The sequence below is a fragment of the Carettochelys insculpta genome, chromosome 8 (genome assembly GCF_033958435.1).
Source record: "Carettochelys insculpta isolate YL-2023 chromosome 8, ASM3395843v1, whole genome shotgun sequence".
Lineage (NCBI taxonomy): Eukaryota > Metazoa > Chordata > Testudines > Carettochelyidae > Carettochelys > Carettochelys insculpta.
In genome coordinates, this window is record NC_134144.1 from 12083263 (window position 1) to 12104310 (window position 21048).

Below are 21048 nucleotides of genomic sequence, written 5' to 3' on the forward strand. Positions count from 1 at the left end.
GTAAATGTTGGACTAGGTAAATGATTCCAGGGTACATTTCAATCACATTGTTATATTGTCACGTTCATTACTGCATTTTGTCTATTTACTCTGCAGTTTCTCAATTTACTTTATTTCAAAGGTGGGTAAAATATTGTCTTGAAGGTGATACTTGCAGATCTTTAGTCCTCATACTAAGTATCATTTAGGATGTATTCAGTATTTCTGATCTTGATATTTTTGTAATGCTTTTAGCTTAAATTGTACCCCTAAAATCTGCTATTAAAAATCAATCCTCGTGACACCAATATGACTCCTCTGTGTATTCAAGGTCTCACCTGACTGCTCCAGTGACAAAATACTACTACTACCTCCTCCCATTTTTAGTACTGAGCTAACATTTTAAATGGATTCTATGTCTGTCTGTGCATCAGAAAAATTATTTACTTAATTTGATTTACAGAGTAAAATCTGTTTTCCGTTAAACCTGTGTCAATAAGTTTGTATAGGTAAAACAAATAAATTGCATGCAATAGGGCATGCAAAAGGACATAATGGACATGAAGGATCTTCATTATTGTCTGTCCAGGCGACTCCAAGGAGAGATGAGCATAACTTTCAGATCCCACGTTTACTTATTGACAAGATAGAACCCAGGTATCTCAGTATGCACATTTTGAGACTCAATTGAAATAGTGTGTTAAATAGTCAAATATTTTTTTCCTCCCTTCTAAAGAGAAAATGAAGTATGACATTATAGGCCTATTTAGAAAAGTGACCTGCTTTTGAAATATAAGCCACAAGAGTCATAAATAATGAAGATGAGTTACATACAGAGTGGCAGATGGCCCATGGAAAATTGCAAATGTTTTTCAGTGTTAAATATCTATAAACTTTTTAGCCAGATCCTCCACTGGGCAGCTTGGGAGAGTGCAGAGAAAAGGGGATCCAAGCAACCTTGCTTCTCATTGATTGCAAGCTCTCTGGAGGAGTGAATAAGCCCTGACGTAATTCAGAGCATTGTAAAAGCTGCTCTAAGCTCTGCGTTGGCTGCAGTAGTAACACAGGGAGTGCAATACCAGGTGTGGACAAGGTACAAATCTGTATCCTCCCTGCTGTTCCCCTGCTCAGAGCATTCCCCATGTGGAGGCAGGAGGTTGAGGTAGCCCAAATGGCTATCTGTGTCAGTTCTAGACTCCCTGTGGATTCTTATCTGTTGAGAGAATCTCTCATGCGGCATGAAGCAGTTAAGGATCTGATCAGCTTCTGTTTTAAAGCACCAGTAGCTTTAGAAGTTTGGGTTGTATATTTCCATTTAGACTGAAAGTGTTATTCCTGTGAAGACACTGTCTGTAAGAAGTGGAAGGCTATCTGATAATGGAGTACTGCCGGAAATAAGTTCTCTCTTCCTTGTTGTGAAGTGTGTGCACTTAATTACTTGGCTGGCAATCCTTCACCGTTTTACTGCCTGTTACTCTTAAGGAGCAGCTGGGAGATAACAGGTTTGGTAATGAGGTCAGCTGCAGATTTGCAAACTGTAAATATTAAACCAGATTTTGAAAATACATTTGTGGGCCAGATCTACATGAGGAAATTTGGTCAGTGTAACTGACTTTCAGATGTGAAAAATCTATACCCCGGATGACTCATTAAACAGATATTTTCAGATGTGTAGCTGTGTTAGTCTGTAGCTTCACAAGTAGGCAGCAGTCCTTTAACACCTTAAAGACTAACAAATTTATTGAGTCGTGAGCTTTCATGGGTGACACCTGCGGAAAAAGATCTCAAGAAGTGAGTCTTACCCACAAAAGCTCCTGACCTACTAAATGAGTCTTTAAGGTGCGACAGTACTGCTTATCTTTAAACCAATGTGAATACATGAGCTTAGCCAGTCATCTCTACAGATTTGTTGTAATGACTGGAAGCTTTTGTGAAGCGGTTCTTGATAGCTTTGGTTTTCATTATGGCATGTTAGGCTGCATCTACACTACATAAAATCAAATTTAAAGGAATTAGCTTGATATTAAAATGTCACTGTCTTCAGTGTAAATACCATTAGCTCGAATTAGTGAGCCCTTATACTGATAACAAAATGTTGATACTACCAGATGGGTATAGCATCAATTTCAGATTCTGAGTAAAAGCTAGTGTGGAAGCTCCATGTCTTTATTTTGAATTTATTAGCCTCCAGAAGTGTCCTGTGTTTGTCCCACAAAGCTACATGGTGACCTTCCATGTGTGGTCGCTTCCTTCTCCACTGCTCTCTATCCAGGCACGCAGGAGGAAGGTCTCAGGAAGCCTGCGCATTTTTGATTGAATTTGAATTTGAATTTGAATTCTGCAGTGCCCAGGCCTGCAAATATAGAGGTCCAGACATGTGGCTGACAGAACCGGGCGGGAGTGGACAAGGTTGATAGCACAGCTGCCTGCCACTATGCCAACATCCATAGAGGACATGCGGCACAGGGAACCCGGGCAGCTTTGGGGGAGGGCTGAAGGCACAGCTACCCGCCACTAATCTAACGTCCGCAACGGATGCGCAGCTAACAGAACCATTGGGTAATGGGGATGCGGAAACTCATCATGAAAAAACAATAGGTCAGATTTCATGAAGGTTTGTGGACATTTCAATTCAAATTCATAAGAACGAGGTTAAAAGATCAAATTTATCAAAAATCCGATTTATCTCATAGTGCAGACGTAACCCAAGTGCCTTATCCTCAAGCATTCATTAAGCTTACCACTATTCAGTAGCTATTAAAGTTACATTAGCCTTTTACTTAAGGTACTGTCACTTTTTTGTAATATTGCAATTTCATGTACATGTTAATACAAATCTGCTCAAAGGGGACCCCCCAGCAGCATGATGGGATCCGACTAGGGTGCGGAGCCCTGACTGGCTCTCAGCCTCCTCTGCCCCGCCCCGCCCCCCCACAGGCTTAAACCTGTCTTAGCCACCCTGGCTCCCCCACTTACCTCACAGGGGAGTTCCAAGCTGCCGCTGCTGACCCCCCTCCCGCTCCTTTGTTGGGCTGCCTCCTTCTCTGCCTGGCTTCCCCCTGCCCTCCTACTCCCTTCCCCCACCTGCAGCAGGGGAGTTCCCTGCCCTGCAGGCTTAAATGGGACTCAGTTTAATTGGTTTCAGGGCAGGATCCCTCCTGCCAGCTGTTAAACCAATTCAGTTGAGTTCCATTTCAGCACTGTGGGGCAGGGGCTGGGAGCTGAGGAGGAGTCAAGTGGCTGTAAAGGCTCCTGAAGAGCCCAGCCAGCAATCCTTAGAAAAGCTAATTACAATGCATGTTCGGGTCCCGACCCATAGGTTGGGAATCTTTGCTCTACTTGGTGTTGCTATAAAATCAGGGGTGAGAAATCTTTCCAAAGCTTCGCCCGTTAATTACTCCTTATGCTGCTTCTTTGGTGACCTACGATGGGAAAGAATGCAAAAAATAAGCCTTACAATGGAATGTCAGAGTTTGGGTATTTCCATTGAAAGAGCAGCACTTCTCTTATTGTAGAAAATTCCCACAGAACAAAAACCCACGACTATAAAGAGCAACTGGAGGATGCAAAAAAAAAAAAAATGGAACTGTTTCCTCTGTTTTTGCAAAAATATGTAGATATGATAACACAAGTAGCCTCTGGATGGCAGGAATTCAGGGACAGAGGGAAATGACACCCAGCTGGCTCTCTTCAGCAGCCGTTTTGACGAAACAAAACAACAAACCTAGGCCCCAGCAACACAACCCTTTGGATTTTGCTGCTAACTTCGTTAAATAATAAAGCTACAACTGTCTTTAAAATGCAAGTGACACATTGCATTGCATACCTGTGCATTTTATAGCATGCCTTGGATTTGACAATGCTGTATGTAGTTGATTGAGGTTTTTTATGTGATTTTGCTCTCTTAACACTGATATGCTGTCACTGCCGTTCAAAAAAGAGAATTACATTCGTTTGAGTTCAATTTGCAGAGATGTAGGATCTCAACTTAGATTTTGAGGCGTCTAACTTTTTTCATTAATACTGATTGTGTTGGCTCCTATCTACTTGGGCTCAGACAGCTTGGCATGTCCACTGTGATCTGTAGATAACTTAAGGAGAGAATGTTTTCTGAGGTTGTATTTTAAATGGAAAGAGTTGAGATGACATGTTTCAGTTAATGGTTATAGAGGAAATTGCTGGCATCCTTTAACGCTTAAGTGGGTGCTACATATGACAAGTTGCCAGGCCAATAATGAAGTGCTTAGAATTAGTCATCTCAATGTTTTAAAAGGTTATCACAGAGGATATATGGAAAAGCACGATGTACAGAAGGAAAATTTTAATAGTGTAAATTAGAAACTGGGAACTATTAAATATGTACTGAGCATTAGTTTAATTTTTGCTTATTAATTCTTGTACAGAACAGCATGTGAAATCAGTTTTTGATGTCTCATCAACTTAATGCTAATATTGACATTATGAGTTCCTTTTCATTTGCTGTTTGATATATTTTGCTTATTAGAAACCTCCCTGGGTGCTGGTAGAGGTTTTTAGCTTTGTACTGCTAAATGGTGTGTTTAGGGTTGTTTTTCTTTTGGCCTGATTTAATGATCGTACTATTGTAGGCTGGTGCGGGGAAAATGTTTTCCTTCTCAATTCACCTGACTTCTGTTAAAGGCCATATTTTCTTTAAGACTTTATTTTATTTTGCTGAAACTGGACTTTCTAGGTATTGAGCTCAGTGAATATTTTGCTGAAGTCTTAAGTTTATAAACACAGTGTGAAGTGTTTTCTTAAGGGTCTGTGGTCACTTGGACCCTACTTCAGTATCCATTCTTGAGTGGACTAGAGTCCTTTCAGCCTTAAGTGCCAAATAGGTAATCCCAGCTATCCACTCTTCTTCTCAGGTATAGGAACTCAGTTATGGAAATTCAGAAGCCCAGCCTGTGATGCAGGGAAGAAAATCATGGGTTATAACAAGCACATTTTCCCCTTTAAAAAAAAAAAAGTCTGAAATCCAGGAGTGCTGCTCTCCCCACTTCTTTCACGTCTGTCCCTCCCCGGCCGTCTCACTCTAAGGCTATGTCTAGACTAGAGGGTTTTGTTGGCAAAATGCCCATTTTGCCAACAAAACCTGTGGAGCATCCACATTCCCATGGGTATTCTGTCAACAGTGAGTCGCCAGAACGCAGCACTTTTGTTGACAGCTGTACCCCAGTTGCCATGAAGAATTATGCTGCTGTCGACAGAGATCTGTTGACAAAGAGCTGATCTGGACATTCCAGGGGACCTTCTGTCAACAGAAAGGGCTTCCAGGACACCAGGCAGCCCTGTCTGCTGTGCTTCCGGTTGGCTGTTTTGCCGACTGAATGGCTGGACTGTCCAGCCGCTCTGTCAACAGAGTGGATCACTCTTGCTATCCACCTGGCAGTCTGGCCTCAATCTGTCAACAGAAGTTTTGTCGAAAGAGATCTTCAAGAAAAACTTCTGTCGACAAATTCTCTACTCTATACATAGCCCGACTGGCAAGATAACTTTCCTCATTATCAGAGATGTAGCCGTGTGAGTCTGTAGCTTCGAGAACAAGAAGAAGTCTTGTGGCACCTTATGGACTAACAGATATTTTGGAGCATAAGCTTTCATGGGCAAAGCTGATGAAGCAGGCCTTTGACCACAAAAGCTCATGCTTCAAAATATCTGTTAGTCTATAAGGTGCCACAGGACGACTTTTTGTTTTCCTCATTATGCTGAGAACCAGCCATGTCATCTTTGTCAGTTTGAAATGTATGAACACCTACTCTATAAAATGCTCTCTGACAAAATCTAGTCACGCAACAGTGCTTGCCAGTCTAGTCTCTTCAGATAGATTTCTAGATTGGATCTGTAAATCAAAGGTGCTCTCTAAGAATATATGCTTAAAGTTCAATAAAATCAATAAACATCCATCCCATCTCTAACTGCGTTTCTAATGTCGTGGTTCCAGGATGTTTGCTACTTTTATTAGCAGGGTATTCTAAGTGCTAAGGATACCAGAGAGACAACGTGGCTGAGAATCTTTTATCAGACAGACTTCGTTGGTTAGAGAAATTATTTCAAGCTTACACAGGAATTGGTACAATAAAAGATATTACCTCACCCGCGCTTGTGTCTCTCTTAGCCGTGGGTCAATGCAGCTACAACACCACAGCAAACAGGAACGTAAGAGTTATTTAATGTACAATGGAACAGTTATGTGGTATGCTCTGACTTACTTTGAATATTAAATTGATTCAGATTGTAGATTCTACTTTGTAATTTTACCTGCTTATTTGTTTTCTTGAGGTTTGGCAGAGCCTGAATAACTGCAAGAGGGGTGCTGCGTTTTATTTAATCTAGGAAAACCATTCTACAGCATTGATCCACTCTATCATTACAATTAGCTTGACCAGCTGTTGTGATGGAAGTGAACAGGATCCTGCCATAATTTCCTTCTTGGTTTTTGTGAGTTAAAAATTGCAGATAATAGGTGCTGGACAGTATAATATACATGCATCTGGGAATCACTTCATCAGCATGAGAGGAAGCCCAGACACTCAGCAAAGTTAAATTGTATGGCATTTCCTTCACCTGGAGAGTTTCCTGAAGCTCAGGAGCTCCACGGGAGAAAAGAGAAGCTTTTTCCAACATTTAAAAACAAAAACAAAACAAAAAACCCCTTCTTGCACTGGATTCGCCACAGCACTGACCTGTCAAAAGATTTGTTAAGAGATGCTGTATCCGTTGCACAATATGAGCATCCAACTCAACAGAGGTAATTAAAATCAAATAGAGAAATGAAAGGTAGCCAGTACTGGTTAGGGTTCCCCCCCATTTTCCCTCCCCAAGCAATTTTGTTTCCTCAGTTAGGATACGTTTAAAATAAACCTAGATTCTCTTTGGAAGTTACTTCTACTTGCTGTAAGGACTATGAAGTGGTTACAGGTAAGGTTTATACTACACATATCTTGCTTTTAAATTTTATTTATATTTACTTTTGCCTAACTTTTCCAAAATTATTTTCTGTGGCTTCTTTTATTAAGTGTAGTTTCACTTTTAAAAAGTTAAGGGACATTGTCAGGCAATTTAGGCACAAAATGAGGTATTAGTTAAAAATAGATATTAAAAAATTAAGAAAAAATACCTGTAGAGATAAAGCAAAGTGACCAAGTGATTCTTCCCCAGCCTATTATCGTGGATGGGAGATGCTGGTGTACCCATCAGTGACATGAGAGACCCTGTTTTGGATTACTTTCCTCCATCCTCCCAATACTGGGATGAGCAAAATGCTGACCTTGGAAAGATGGATGTTGTCACAAGAGACTGTACCTCTGGAATTTATTACCTAAAAATTGTGCAGGGGAGGAGTTTTAATGATAGGCTTTGCATTTTAAGAAACTGACTTGTGCAACATGAGTGAGTGGCTTTCTTCGTGTTGTTAAGGTGTGGTAGGAAGTAAGGGAGATGTGCAGAAGAATTCCATCTGATATGGAATTTTCAGCTACAAGAACACCACTTCTCAAAGGTTAATCTGCCAAACTTTGTCAGAGGGGGCAACTAGGTCTGTCTGTCTTGGATTCTCACAGGCAAACCGTAGTAGGTCCATGGGAGTAGTAAAAGGAGGAGGAAGAACTTGGAAAGCTTGGCTCTACCTGATGATTGTAGGCATGGAATGGGTCCAGCGAACTAATATGGCCAGTGGACAATCTTGGTATGCTTTCTGTACTTTATTATCTGTGGTTTATGTCTGGGCATTATCGGTCACCTTCCACTTCATGTAAATAGGAAAAAAATTGAGAAATTATGCTAAAAGTTACATCTTCTACAGTAGTGCCTTAATGCTGACATTTTTGTCTACAACGGCATAGACTTACTTCTCACCACTACAACTGAGACAATATGCACTAGAGGAATTCAAAGTAAATATTAAATTGCAACTAGTAGCATGTCACAAGTTGTATTTACATGTAATTTGCATGAATATGATGTACCTTAGAATCATCACATTTGATCAGTAGACAAATTCACTTTAGGGTTTAAGGTCCAGTAGTAGTAACTTAAAATATGACTTTTAAACTGACCCTTGTGATGTATATTTTAAACATCTAGTTTTGCCTCTATTTTCTTTATTTCAGCTACAAAAGTTAATATAGATCAATTAGTTCTTGATGGCTGTTTTTCTTAACAAGATCTGAATTTGTGTCAACTACCTTTCTGATGTCACAGGTGGCTCACAATTCATTTCTTGTACAATGTGATTAACTTAGTAGAACTACTCTCAGCAGCAAAAATACTCAATGTGATGTCTAATGTGCATTCTACTTTTAGAATATATTCTGAAGTTTATTCATCTGGTTTACTTCTTAAAGAGGTTTCTTGCCAAAGAAATTTTTGAGGAAACAAAAATAATTGCTCTTTTGGGATATAGTGTAGAAAAACTCTTCGGTCTGACTCTTGCCAATTTATTACACAGCTGTTAAAGTGACATAATGTTTTTGTTTGACTAAGGGGATAAATAAGAACTTCCTTCCTCCTTTTTTTTTTCTTATTCTAGCTCTGTGCAGGATTCATGATAAATCCTTTCCAAATTTCTGTTGTTAATTGAGGAGGAGTCCTAGTAAAACACATTTTACCAACTTTTGCTTGATGTAATCTGACTTAATTTTTGTTAATTAGGTGGCTTCTCTTTGCCCTCAATATAAGTTGACCCAATGCATTGAAGGAAAACATGCTTCTTTCACTTTGGGGTCTTTCATGGAGACTGAGTGTCTGAAACACCCAAAAATCTTGAGAGACAACCTTTATATGTAAGACATATTAGGATGTGTTTAACCTCTGTTTAAAAAAATGACTCACAGTAACTAGTACATTCTATGTCTTGTTCCATAGATTTATACTGTTACTGTTTTAGCTGTAAGTCATGTTTTCCTGCCAATGTCCAGTTTATGCTGAAGGAAATGACTGCATTGGTGATCAACTTCATGAACACAGGCGTAAGTGTTTTAGAAAGGAACTTAAGTTTGGCTTGGATGGTGCTATAAATAAGTAACGATTCTCTAAATTCAGATGATATTAGTGTTTTGGGAAGGGCATTCTTCTCTGAATGTGAGTTCAGCAAGCATAGAATAATCTGATGTTTTCCAATGATTTCTTGTCACGTTTGGCCACAGCATAGAGTTGTTTACCTCCCCTATCTCTTGGTAAATCAGGTAAAAAAGGTTTTAAGATAGTACTTATATAGAGCAATGGAATAACTCTGAACACAATAAAATGTTTAAAAAAATTTTAATGCTACGCTTTTGCTAATAATAATTATTTGTAATGAGGGATTGACCATAGTAGTCTATAACTACCAAACTTTATTTTAATAATTAGGAAAGGGCTTCTTTAATTACAGCTTGCTTTTTAACTCCTCTAAACTTTTTCATGAAGTGCACATCACTGATATGTATGTAGATCATATTCCCGTGAGGGGTGATGTGTAAGAACTTAAAAAATGTCTACACTGAAATATCCAAGTACTAGTTATGATGTCGTGCAGAATTTAACTCGCTGTAATTTTTCCCATTCCTAGCTGCCTTAGGGTTAAAGAGCGCCCTGTGGCAATCTAATGCTGAAACTTGGAATTAACACTGAATTGTGCATCAGATATGGATATTTTTGTTGTTGCTGTTGCACTCGCTGATAAAATTCTCCAGAGCCCTGTTGTCTATTATACTTTTGTCCAAAGTTGGTTTGATGCAATGACTCTGGAGCCCTACAACACAGCTGTTCCACTTCCAAAAGCTGGGATACAAACATTTTTGGCAGTAAAATTCAGAAGAAATAAAATGTCATAGATTTGTTCTTTTCTGGCGTTTTTAACCATCCTGTTTGTCAAGACTTGCTTTCACACTGAAGTCCCCAGCATCTGTGAGGTTTATAAGAAGGACTCCCTCAAAAATAGGCAAGAATAAAATCTCAGTTAAATTTACACAAAGGCTTTAGAACTTTTCCCAATACCAGGGCTAACTAATGCCATATTTTCTCAATCGTATAATTTCTCAAAGATTTAATGATCCACTTTTATGAAGGTAAATTTTGACAATTTTAGCTTTCAAATTCAAAAGCAAGGGAAGGAAAGGAGGATATATGTATGTGAAATGAGAACTTGTGGAGACATGGTAAAACGAGTACATCCAGTATGATTTTAGTTATCTGGATGATCACTTATCATGTGTGCAGCCACGTTTACTGGGGTCCCACAAAGTTTGTTTACAGCCACCAGTTCTGGCTGTCAGTGTTCTGGGCTGTTATTTAGCTGTAACTTACCCCTAAATATCTTCCAAGAGCCCAGTAAGCAGTGGAAATGTTCATAATGCTGCTAGATAATACTGACTTCCCCTGGTCTGGCAAATTCTTTTGTTTTACACCAGCCGGGTCCTAAGGGTGCCATATTAGAGAGGGTCAACCTGTACCTTCTTACAGTTTACTGCTGCTGCCCCAAACAGAGTTTCAGCAGTTACAAAAATATTGCTGTTTATTAGCTCTAAAAGTAAGTACAGTAATCCCTCAGTTTACATGGAGTTGCATCCTGGGCAACCTTCATGTAAATCGAATTTCATGTAAATTGGTTGGGGAGATTCCTGGAATTCCCCTGCCGGGGGAATGGGCAGCTGGGGCAAGTGTAGGGGAGCCCGGCTGGGAGAAACCATGCTGCAAGCAGCTGTGTGCCCACCAGGCTCTCCCAGCTGCGGGAGCTGGGGAGTGGGCGGGGGTTTGATTTGCACTTAACTCATGTTAATCCGAGTTAGGAGCAAATAGAAATTGTGCTTCTTGAGGGTGTACTGTATGCAGGATGGTTCATTTCTGATAGTAATCACCTATGTCTTCTTTCTAGCATCTTCTCTCACATGTCTCCTAATCCTCATCTCTACCTCCCTATAAAGGAGTAATGTTACTTTGTAGGTTTGCAGGGGAGGGAGGAGAGAGGGGAGAGAAAATGGTCTTGTCCCGTCAAGTCTTCTGTTTGTCCCTTCTTGACCTATTGTTGTGCGTGGAGAGTGTGGACAAAGAAGTGATAGGTGCGTGTAGTAAAGAATCTGAATAATCCTGCCCTAGCCTTACTGTTGTCACCATCTCCTAAATAAAACTCACTCTGTGTCAGCACCTGCTACTGGGTATGGAGAACGGCAGGACTGCACTAGACATGCTCTCTAGCTTGAGAATCCAGGATCTCAGCGCTAGGCAGGCAAGCGGGAGGCTCTTGCCTCTAGAGCTTATCAAGGCAACATCTCTTCCCAGGTGCCTAAAGGGGGTCGCAGCTGAGCTGCTGCTCCAGCACCGCAGTCACAGTCAATGTGCTGAGAGCTCTGAGAGAAGATTAGTGGGCAGGTTAGGTTCAGGTGACCCCCCCTTTTTCCTGCCTTTCCTTTCCTCTCTTTTTCACAGTAGAGGACAGTGACAGAGAAACTAACAGCAGCTTCTGAGGAAAAGCCAAAAGGGTGGACACAACACACTGGCACCTTTCCACACCAACTCAGCCCTGACTTCACTCACCTGTAAAGAAAATGGATGGATCATTCAGCAAGTAAAAACAATTGCTACTGACTCTCACCACACCATATGCAGCAGAAACCTGTCTGTCCCAGCTTGGTGGGGAGAAATGGAGCCTCTGGTAGTGATGATCAAGGATGAGGTGGTGGTCCGTAGTTTCCCTGTAGAAGATCAAGTGGTCAGTCCCTTCTTTGTGTAGCTTGGTCCATGGCTCTCTAGCCTGTTTGTTTTAGGAAGGATAGTAACGTTGCTTCCTCTCCTTCCCAGCCTCACGCTGAAGTTCTGACAACTGATCTCTTCCAGGGCCTTGTTTATACACAAACTTGCACTAAAATCACAAAACTGGTTTTAGTTGTACCTCTTCTTGCTTGGGCGCAGTGCTGTAGGGACTCCTTTTATTTTTGGATACACAGCCACACACGCGCTTGCACCAATATAACAAAAGCTGCACATTAAAACCAATGAAGTTAACCTGATGCCAGTCTGAGAAGAACGAAAGCAGGGTAGCAGCCCCTTTTCACGGTGCATGTCACTGGTCCGGCAGAATCTCTTCTTGTGGGCTGAGGAGGTTGAGCCATGCACTAAATTCTAGGCTTGTTTATGTGCTGGCCTCTAGAGGTGGCAGGTAGACAAAGAAATAATGATCTGAGTTGCCCACTGTATGTATAAAAAAAACCAAACAAAACCTTATGTGGAGATTCACATCTCAGAACTGCAAGGGACCTTAGGATGTCATCAAGTCCAGTCCTGTGCCCTCATGCCAGGACCAGGCACCATCCCTAACAGATTTTTTTTTTTAAATCTATTTGCCCCAGACCACCTAAATAACCTCCTCAAGGATGGAGCTCACACCCTAGGGTTTAGCAGGCTGATGCTCAAACCACTGAGCTATCCTTCCCCCCAAGCTAGCCAACTCACCAGAACTGTATTTGATGCATCGCATTTTCTTTCTCATATGTATCCAGTGCATCCAACAGATTTGCCAGACCCCTGGGCAGGCAAAGTGGGGAGGGGTGCGCAACTCCATGCACCTAAAGGGGGTAAGGACTTGGGTGCAAAGGGGGTGCGACTGGGGGCTAGTATCTGCCAGGCAACTTTCAGCATTGTCCAGTGTGTCCCACAAGGGGCTTTTGTGGCAATTAAAAGGGCCCAGGGCTCTAGCCACTGCTGCAGTCATGGCACCATCTGAGAATCCTGGGCCCTTTTGAATTGCCAGGACTTTCTGCTCTGCCCTGTCAGCAGGCCTGTATATGTCCAAAAGTTTCCAAACTGCTGTAGGTGTCAAGGAGAATTTTAGGGGATCTTTCAGATACTCGTTTTCTCAAGATGTGCCTAAGAGGGACAGGGACAATGGGAAACAATGTTTCCCACTGCTGCTGGCTGGGTGAGCAGAAGTTTCCTTTTCAGATGTCCACAGCAGGGGACTGGGCTTCATCTGGCTTTCTGGAAGAAAGAGGAAGAGATTTTTAAAGATGGTTTATTTTAGTTCTTTAATCAAAGTATGTCAGCTCAAATCAAGCTTCGTTATTTTTTAAATGTTTGTACTTCGAGGTAAACTACATTTGGTGTCCTGGACAGAGCATCCCAGTTAACTTGGGAATAAGTTCTAATTTGCTGAAATTGTTTTACCTGTGAGTTTTTAAAAATTATTGAGTGTTGTAGATACTAGTCAGTAATTTTCAACCCTGGATGTTAGTGGCTAAGGATTATGAAATGCATTGGGGATTAGGCACTGTAGTCTCAATGACTTATTTATAAGGGAAATTTGACTCTCAGTAGGATTTGGGTGCTCTTGAAAATATGAAGTTAGCATACATTTCCACACAAACAAAATATTAAAGTTTAGATAATATTACTGGTACTTAATGGTCTCTGTGGGCCATACTTCATCAATGAACTGTATTTTTGAGCTGGGTAGCTGTAGAGGAATGCAACAGGGAATCTCCTGTCTTCTTTCCTTGAAGCCCATTACTAGAACCTCTCAGTCTGTAGAGCTCTGATGTCTGATTTTCACTCTTCCATCTCTAGTCAGAGCAATGAAAACATGTGTTGTTGTAAGAGAAATGTGTATACTTGGTTCAAGAGAACCTTATGCAAATTTCCCAAGGAATCAGAGCCCATTTCATAGGAGGCTTAATTTTTCTTGGAGAAATGAAGATACCAGGGTTATTTCTCATTCACTACCCAGTGGGGAGGAAATTGTAACATTTGGTCCATAGATGTTTAATCAAATACCAAAACAAGGTAAAAGTCAGAACTCATAGAAATGTTTGGAGTTGGTAGTAAATGAGGAGAAAAGCTGCTGCTTATGCCTGAGATAGTCACGAACACGGGTAGAATGGCCTATCAATCTAGGCAGCTAAAAGAGAAAGTCAGGAACACTGTGCTGGAAACAGGACCCATTAAGAATTTCTATTAATCTCAGTATCCTCAGATTTTCATTGTCTTGTATAAGCTGGTCTCACACACCAGAGTATTTTCAAACCCCTTTCAGTGACTATTAATTCCATTATATTCCTCAACGCGGATTCTTTACCATATAACCTCCACTGCTTTCAGATCATGGTACCTTCAGCCTACACACAGCTATGCAGCAGTATGTTGCTTTGTACAGAAGATGAAAACAAAATTCATTTGCCCATCACTTCATCTTATACATATAATTCACTCACTATTATACTCCAAAACTAGCACACAGACTGAGCACCTGAGGAAGCTTCTACAACTGCTGTCTGCTGTACCTGTTTTGCAGATAAGTAGAGGTTTAGTTTTCAGAGTATGTATTGTTCATTATTATGAGAATGAAAATGAATAAAATAGAACTTTGGTCCAATTAAAGATTTTTTTTCCATGGTTAAACTATAATTTAACACACTCAGTTGCTGAGAGAGCCATTATATTTGTTGGTGCAAACATGCTGTCCTTGCTATGATTTAGTACTCTGTACTTAAGTGTACTGAGGAGCTGAAATTGGATGTTTTCTGAGTTCAGAGATTCTTTTTAAATAAAATTGGCAGACATTTGATATGCTGCACTAAAACGCACTACATTGATGCTCAGGAGAACAGTTATTTTTTGAATAGTAACAGAGGAAGCCGTGCTAGTCTATACACTATCAAAACAAAAAGCAGTCAAGTAGCACTTTAAAGACTAGCAAAATAGTTTATTAGGTGAGCTTTCGTGGGACAGACCCACTTCTTCAGACCATAGCCAGACCAGAACAGACTCAATATTTAAGGCACAGAGAACCAAAAACAGTAAACAAGGAGGACAAATCAGAAAAAGATAATCAAGGTGAGCAAATCAGAGAGTTGAGGGGTGGGGAGGTCAAGAATTAGATTGAGCCAAGTATGCAGACGAGCCCCTATAGTGACTCAGAAAGTTCCCATCTTATGTGAGCATCTTAAGCATAGAAAATGAACCTCCTTATATGTTGAAAATGATTTTTGAGTGGTTATTTTTCCATCATTACTGATTGTGAAGAATATAGTGTTTAACTAAAATTACAGCTTTCTGTTAAACAACTTTCATACTTCTGTCCCACGAAAGTTCACCTAATAAAATATTTTGCTAGTCTTTAAAGTGCTACTTGACTGCTTTTTGTTTTGATAGTTATTTTTTGCTTCATGAACAAGTGAATTTGTATTCCTAATAGTAATGTAAAATAAGATTTCATCTGACACTAGTTTGAGAGGCCTCCTTTAATTGTTACTGACTTCAGACTGTTGTTAGAAAATAAATCCATTCAGTCATTAAATTATGCCAAAAAAATAGTTGTAGAAATTTACATTCTGCTTTCAGTATAACAAATAATACTCAGGTAACTCATATTGAAAAAGACTATAAATAAGTTTTCTTAATTATTTTAAACAGTATTATAGAACACCTGCCACTAATGCAAATAATGGCTTACTTTTTATCAAGTTTTTAGTATTTTCTTTTACTATTTAATCACAAATAAGAATTCACCCAAATTGTTCTGGATTTTTTTTACAATGTTGGAAAAACCCAGTATCAACAATAAACCACTCATGCTTCCAACATAATGTCCATTCCCTGACCACACATAACTATGAACTCCTGTTATGAGCTAGTCAGTCATTAGAATAAGGCAGAATATATCTTTTAGGTTTAATGACACATGGCACTTAGATTAAATCAAGTAGATTGACTTGGTACAATAAAAACTCAGAACTGACCAGTGAACCCGCCCACCTCATTTGGATCTCTAAGTTTGCAATGAGGCAGCAGAGATCAAAAAACCCAAATACAATATGGTTCTCTGTTAAAAGTAAACTACTAAAAAAAAATTGACCTGATAAAGAAATTGTTCCTGTGTTTGTTTCATTTCAATGAAGATGATTAAAAGCAGTATTTTATATTTTGCATAGTAAAACTTCAGAGCTGTATTAAGTCAATGTTCGATTATAAAGTTTTGAAAGAAAAACCATGACATTTTGATAAGAGTTATGAACTTCCATTCCTGAGATGTCTGTAACTCTGAGGTTCTGTGGTACTGGGAATGTTTAATTGGTTGCAAGCTGCAGGAATTTGTGTAGAACAAAGACATAGGAAAATGTGTACCAATGTTTATGAATCCCATGGAGTCTTGGATCTGTCTCTGTGGAACACCATTAACTCATGTGCCAAGTGATCCAAAATTTTGAGGAGTAAAGGCACTTTGAAGTGCCTGCAACTACACGGCATGCCAGCACTTCGAAGCGTGAAGCTTCAAAGTTGCCGCAGGGGAGAATTAGCCTAATGAAATTCTGTGTGTTCAGCACAGCACTTCATTAGTAATCTCCCATCAGCTCCCATCTGATCACCATGCCCCCTTCAAAGTATGGGGCAAGTGTAGACATAGCCAAAGAGACTTTAACAAAAATCTAAATTTAGAGACAAGAAATAATAATCAAATGCTGAATGACAAAAGTCAGTTACCAAACATACTAAAATGTAAAGCTTTATCTACCCAAGTCACCTGTGTGAAGTTGAGCTCAGTGCTCATTCATGCAGTGGAACAATATTTAAGTGAAAAACTCTGTCTGTACCGACTGTAGCCAAGAATTCCTTCTCTAAGGTAAATTTGAGAACATTTTATTTAGTGGAGTTGCAGAGGTTCAGTTGACTTCAGTGTTGAAATTCCAAGAAACAATAGCATTGTAGTTTTTAACTGCCAGGAGTATCCTCTTACTCTGAAATATCACTGACTGTGGTTGCAGCCTTTTCTGGAGAGCTAATGTCCCTGGACAGTAGTGATTTTTTTTTTTTTTTAAATGTATTTCAGTGCTAAACTGTGTAGACAGGGTCCTCTCAGCCTGGGATCCAGAATGTGCTCTCCTCTTGGGAGCAATGACCTACCCCATGGTTCAAAGGCCTGTTTCCTTAACAAGGCCCAGCTGTCAGCCTCTTCCTCCAGGGAAGGAAAAAGTATATGTCATACCACTGAGGAATTGTACGAACTGCACAATTTCCATGGGCACTAATTAACTCCCCTCCCTTGTCAGGGATGAAATACATATGTTGCAAAAACCTGAATGTGTCTCAGAGGCCTTAGATTTCGTCTTAATAATTGTAGTTGGATTTTTCTTGGTTTGATCCTTTCACATGTATCACTAGACAGCTTCTTTAGATCTCCTACCACACTAATTCTTTACATAGAAGGAGCCTCTATGTACTGCAGCTAGTACTGGCTTAGGTGCTTCAGATAGGGAGTACAATACAGGAGTTGCTCAGAAACGGAAGTAATGTAGCGCTTTCAGCATAAACATGTCTTCTGTGAGCATCTTAAGCATAGAAAATGAACCTCCTTATATGTTGAAAATGATTTTTGAGTGGTTATTTTTCCATCATTACTGATTGTGAAGAATATAGTGTTTAACTAAAATTACAGCTTTCTGTTAAACAACTTTCATACTTCTTTTTTTTTTTTTACCTCATACTGGCCATGTCTACACGAGCCCCAAACTTCGAAATGGCCACGCAAATGGCCATTTTGAAGTTTACTAATGAAGCGCTGAAATGCATATTCAGCGCTTCATTAGCATGCGGGCGGCCGCGGCACTTCGAAATTGACGCGCCTCGCCATCGCGCGTCTCGCCCCGACGGGGCTCCTTTTCGAAAGGACCCCGCCTACTTCGAAGTCCCCTTATTCCCATCTGCTCACAGGAATAAGGGGACTTCGAAGTAGGCGGGGTCCTTTCGAAAAGGAGCCCCGTTGGGACGAGGTGCGCGGTGGCGAGGCGCGTCAATTTCGAAGTGCCGTGGCCGCCCGCATGCTAATGAAGCGCTGAATATGCATTTCAGCGCTTCATTAGTAAACTTCAAAATGGCCATTTGCGTGGCCATTTCGAAGTTTGGGGCTAGTGTAGACGTAGCCACTGATAGTAATAGCCATAGCTTATACTGTAACCAAATAAAGTTATGATATTTAGTCCCTCCTTTCAGGGCAGAGAATCTGTAAACAAAATCATATAGAATATTTCAAAGCTGTTTTGTTTACTTTATGTATGAAGAAGTATTTTCGTCCTTGTCAGCACCATCCATTTTGAGACACATCTAAAGGATTTTTTTCAGTGATATGTTGCCCAAAGTTTATCATGGTGCTGTCACATTATTTCTGCTTCAGTCAGTGGTATATGAACATTTCCAGGTGAAATGGACTCTCATTCCTTATCCCTGAACACACATGTAATGTGAACAGGTGATTGATTCAGAACAGCCTTCAACACTCGGTAAACTGGGCACAAGAAAACTATACACATTTTAGTGCAGCTAATTAGATGTGCATCAAGGAGCAAAGTGTGTAGGTGGTAGTCATGGTGAGGGGGACTCTATCTTGGGAAGAAGTGACTGTGTAAAGGATTGGGGAGATATGGTGGATAAGAGCTAATGCGACCTGGGGTATATAAACAGGAATTTTGAGTACGAGTAGAGAGGTTATTTTACCTTTGTTTGGTACTAGTGCAAGAGGGGCTTCTGTGTCCCGTTCTGGTGCCCACAATTCAAGACGGATATTGCTAAATTGAAGAGGATTCATACAAGAGCAGTTAGAGCTGAGATGGGGAATCATTTCTGGGTCGGGGCTATTGACCCACAGAAATGTCAGTCAGCCCCCACCCCCCGACGTCCCTCCCCCCACCTCACTGACATTGTCATCAACTGAAAAACAGACAAAAAAGGACCCTCCCCTCATTCCCCTCATACTCCAGCCCTAGAGCCTAGTGGGGGCCGGGAGATGATAGCTCTGGAGTGGGGCCAAAGTGAGGGGTTCAGTGTGGGAGCAGGGCTGCCGGGAAACAGGCTGGGGTTGTGAATCTGGGTGGGAGGGGGGTGCAGAAGCAGGCTTTGGGGGAGGGGGTCTAGGTGGCTGGGGTGGGGGTCTGAGCCAGAGGGGCTGCCATGAATCAGGCTGAGGGAGGGGACCTGAGTGGAAGGAGTGCAGCTGCAGACTGAAGGGGTCAGGGTGGGCAGGGCTGCAGGAGCAGACTGGGGATGGAGGGCATCTGGGTGGGATGGGAGTGAGGATGGGTGGGGGATGCAGGAGCAAGGGTGGGTGGGTCTGGGCAATGGGGGCGGGGCACTCTTCTGACACAGCTCCCCTGCTGCTCTGATTGGGCGTAGTTCCAGCAGTCAGAGTGGTGGGAGAAAGCCTCTCCAGGCAGCACTGTGCTGCCATTTCCTCAGCTGCGGGAGGGGAAGCCCCTGCCACGTGGAGCCATTCCCTGCCGAGCAGGGCCCATGGGTTGGCCCTGGCCGTGGCTTGCCTTACTGGCCCATGAGGCTTGGGGCTCTACAATTCCACTGTGCCATGGTTCAAATTCTGGGGAGGGGAGCGCTGAGCCTGGGAGGCTGGATGTGGACCCTGGGATTGGGAGTTCCCCACCCCTGCATTAAAGAATTAGAAAACCTCCCTTACACAGTAAAAAGCCCACTCTGTTTTGCTTACCGAAGGGAAGGGAAGGGGTGACTTGATTCCAGTTGATAATTATATAAATGGGAAAAAAATATTTAATAATGGGTTTGTCAGTCAGCAACAAAGGGTGTAACACAGCCCAATGGGTGGAAGTTGAGTCTAGATGAATTCAGACTTGAAATAAGTTGTACATTTCTGACACTGAGTGTAGCTAAGCATTGAAACAATTTACTAAGAGTTGTGGTGAATTCTCAGTCACTGACCATTTTTAATTTGATTGGATATTCCAAAAGATCAGCTCTGTGTATTATTTTTGGCAAGTTCCATGGCCAGCATTATCCAGGAGCTCAGGCTAGACCAGGGGTCTACAACAAAAATAGCAAGAAGAGTCACTTTTTCAAATTTGGTTACAGAATCAATACTTCAAGAGCTGCAGTGCATGTGAATATGAGACAGTCCTTCATAAATAATGTCAAAGTTTTAAACTTGTTTTAGGGTGGTCTGCCCCCAGGACGCCAGAGTAAGATATTTTTGCACAGAGGATCTAGGTCCCATCTACTTCACATGCTTTTAAAGACGTTTGTAGAATTAGGGTGTAAACATAATTGTGTCCATAACTAAGCTTACTACTGATGTAATAAGTGGTAGCCAATAGTGTTTCCCAAAGAGTAAAAAAGATTCGGTTAGCTCGCAGAACTTATTTTCTTGGAGCTGGTTCAAATCATTAAGTGCTGTTTGGTAGCAGGGTTATGGATGCACAACGATACAGCCAGTTCTGCTATCTAAGCCATTTTGATCCCAGGGACTGGCTTGTTGCCTTCTTAAATTGTCAGGGAGATTTCATTGATCAATACCCATCCGTCAGCCAGTCGTTGAGATACTGTCCTATAAAACAAGACAACACAGAGTGCATTGCCTTATGTATTGACAGTGATGCTCTGCAAGCTTATCCTGCAGGCACTCCCAGGGTGAGGGTCTCCGCACCCTCCCCCTGCCGTCCAGCAGCAACAGGCCCAGTGGGTAATTGCTGCTTTGCTAAGCCAGCACACACTGTGTGGTGGGAACAGGATGCTGCTGCACGGCCAGAGAGTCTGGGGCTTAAGCGATGTGCCAGAGACACTGCTAGCCTGACTCACCTGGAGACATGAGGGATCAGCACACAGCTGCACGGACAGAGCAGCACGTCTAAGGGGAGGTGGATTCAGGAGGAGCCTAGCTTCATGGGCAAGAAAAGGAATGAGAAAAGGTGGGGAAGAGACACGCAAACTACTCTGTACATGTCTGGAGTCGGACCCTGCTCTCTGCATCCCCCGCACCATTCTCCGCTCTAGTCCAGGAGGCCCAGCAATAGGGCCAGCTCCCTCCCTCTGCTCCGTCGCCCTGCCGCATTGAATGCTGGTCCTCCCCACCCCCTGCTGACTCCTGATCTGGCCAGATGTGAGCAGAGGAGGAGGGAGAGTCGAGTGCTGGCCGGGCTGGAGATACAAGCTGTTGTTCCAGTGGTGGCAGGAGAGAGTCATTACAGCTTCCAGAGCTGCAGAGGAATCAGTGTCTGGAGCCGCAAATGACTCCTTAAAGAGCTGCACGATGCTCTGGAGCCACACGTTTCTGACCCCTGGACT

At 41.7% G+C, this 21048-nt stretch overlaps 1 protein-coding gene across 8 annotated transcripts in view; it reads left to right on the forward strand.

Moving 5' to 3' along the window:
• The window catches only part of RAPH1 (Ras association (RalGDS/AF-6) and pleckstrin homology domains 1), a 155133-nt gene that overhangs the window by 52042 nt on the left and 82043 nt on the right, over positions 1-21048 (forward strand). Inside the window, exon 1 of one of the 8 annotated variants that reach the window (XM_075000704.1) lies at positions 11673-11689. The exons of the other annotated variants lie outside the window; for them this stretch is intronic. The gene's annotated coding sequence lies outside the window, so the exon portion shown is untranslated. Of the gene's footprint in view, positions 1-11672; positions 11690-21048 lie in introns of those variants that run through there. 8 annotated transcript variants of the gene reach the window in all.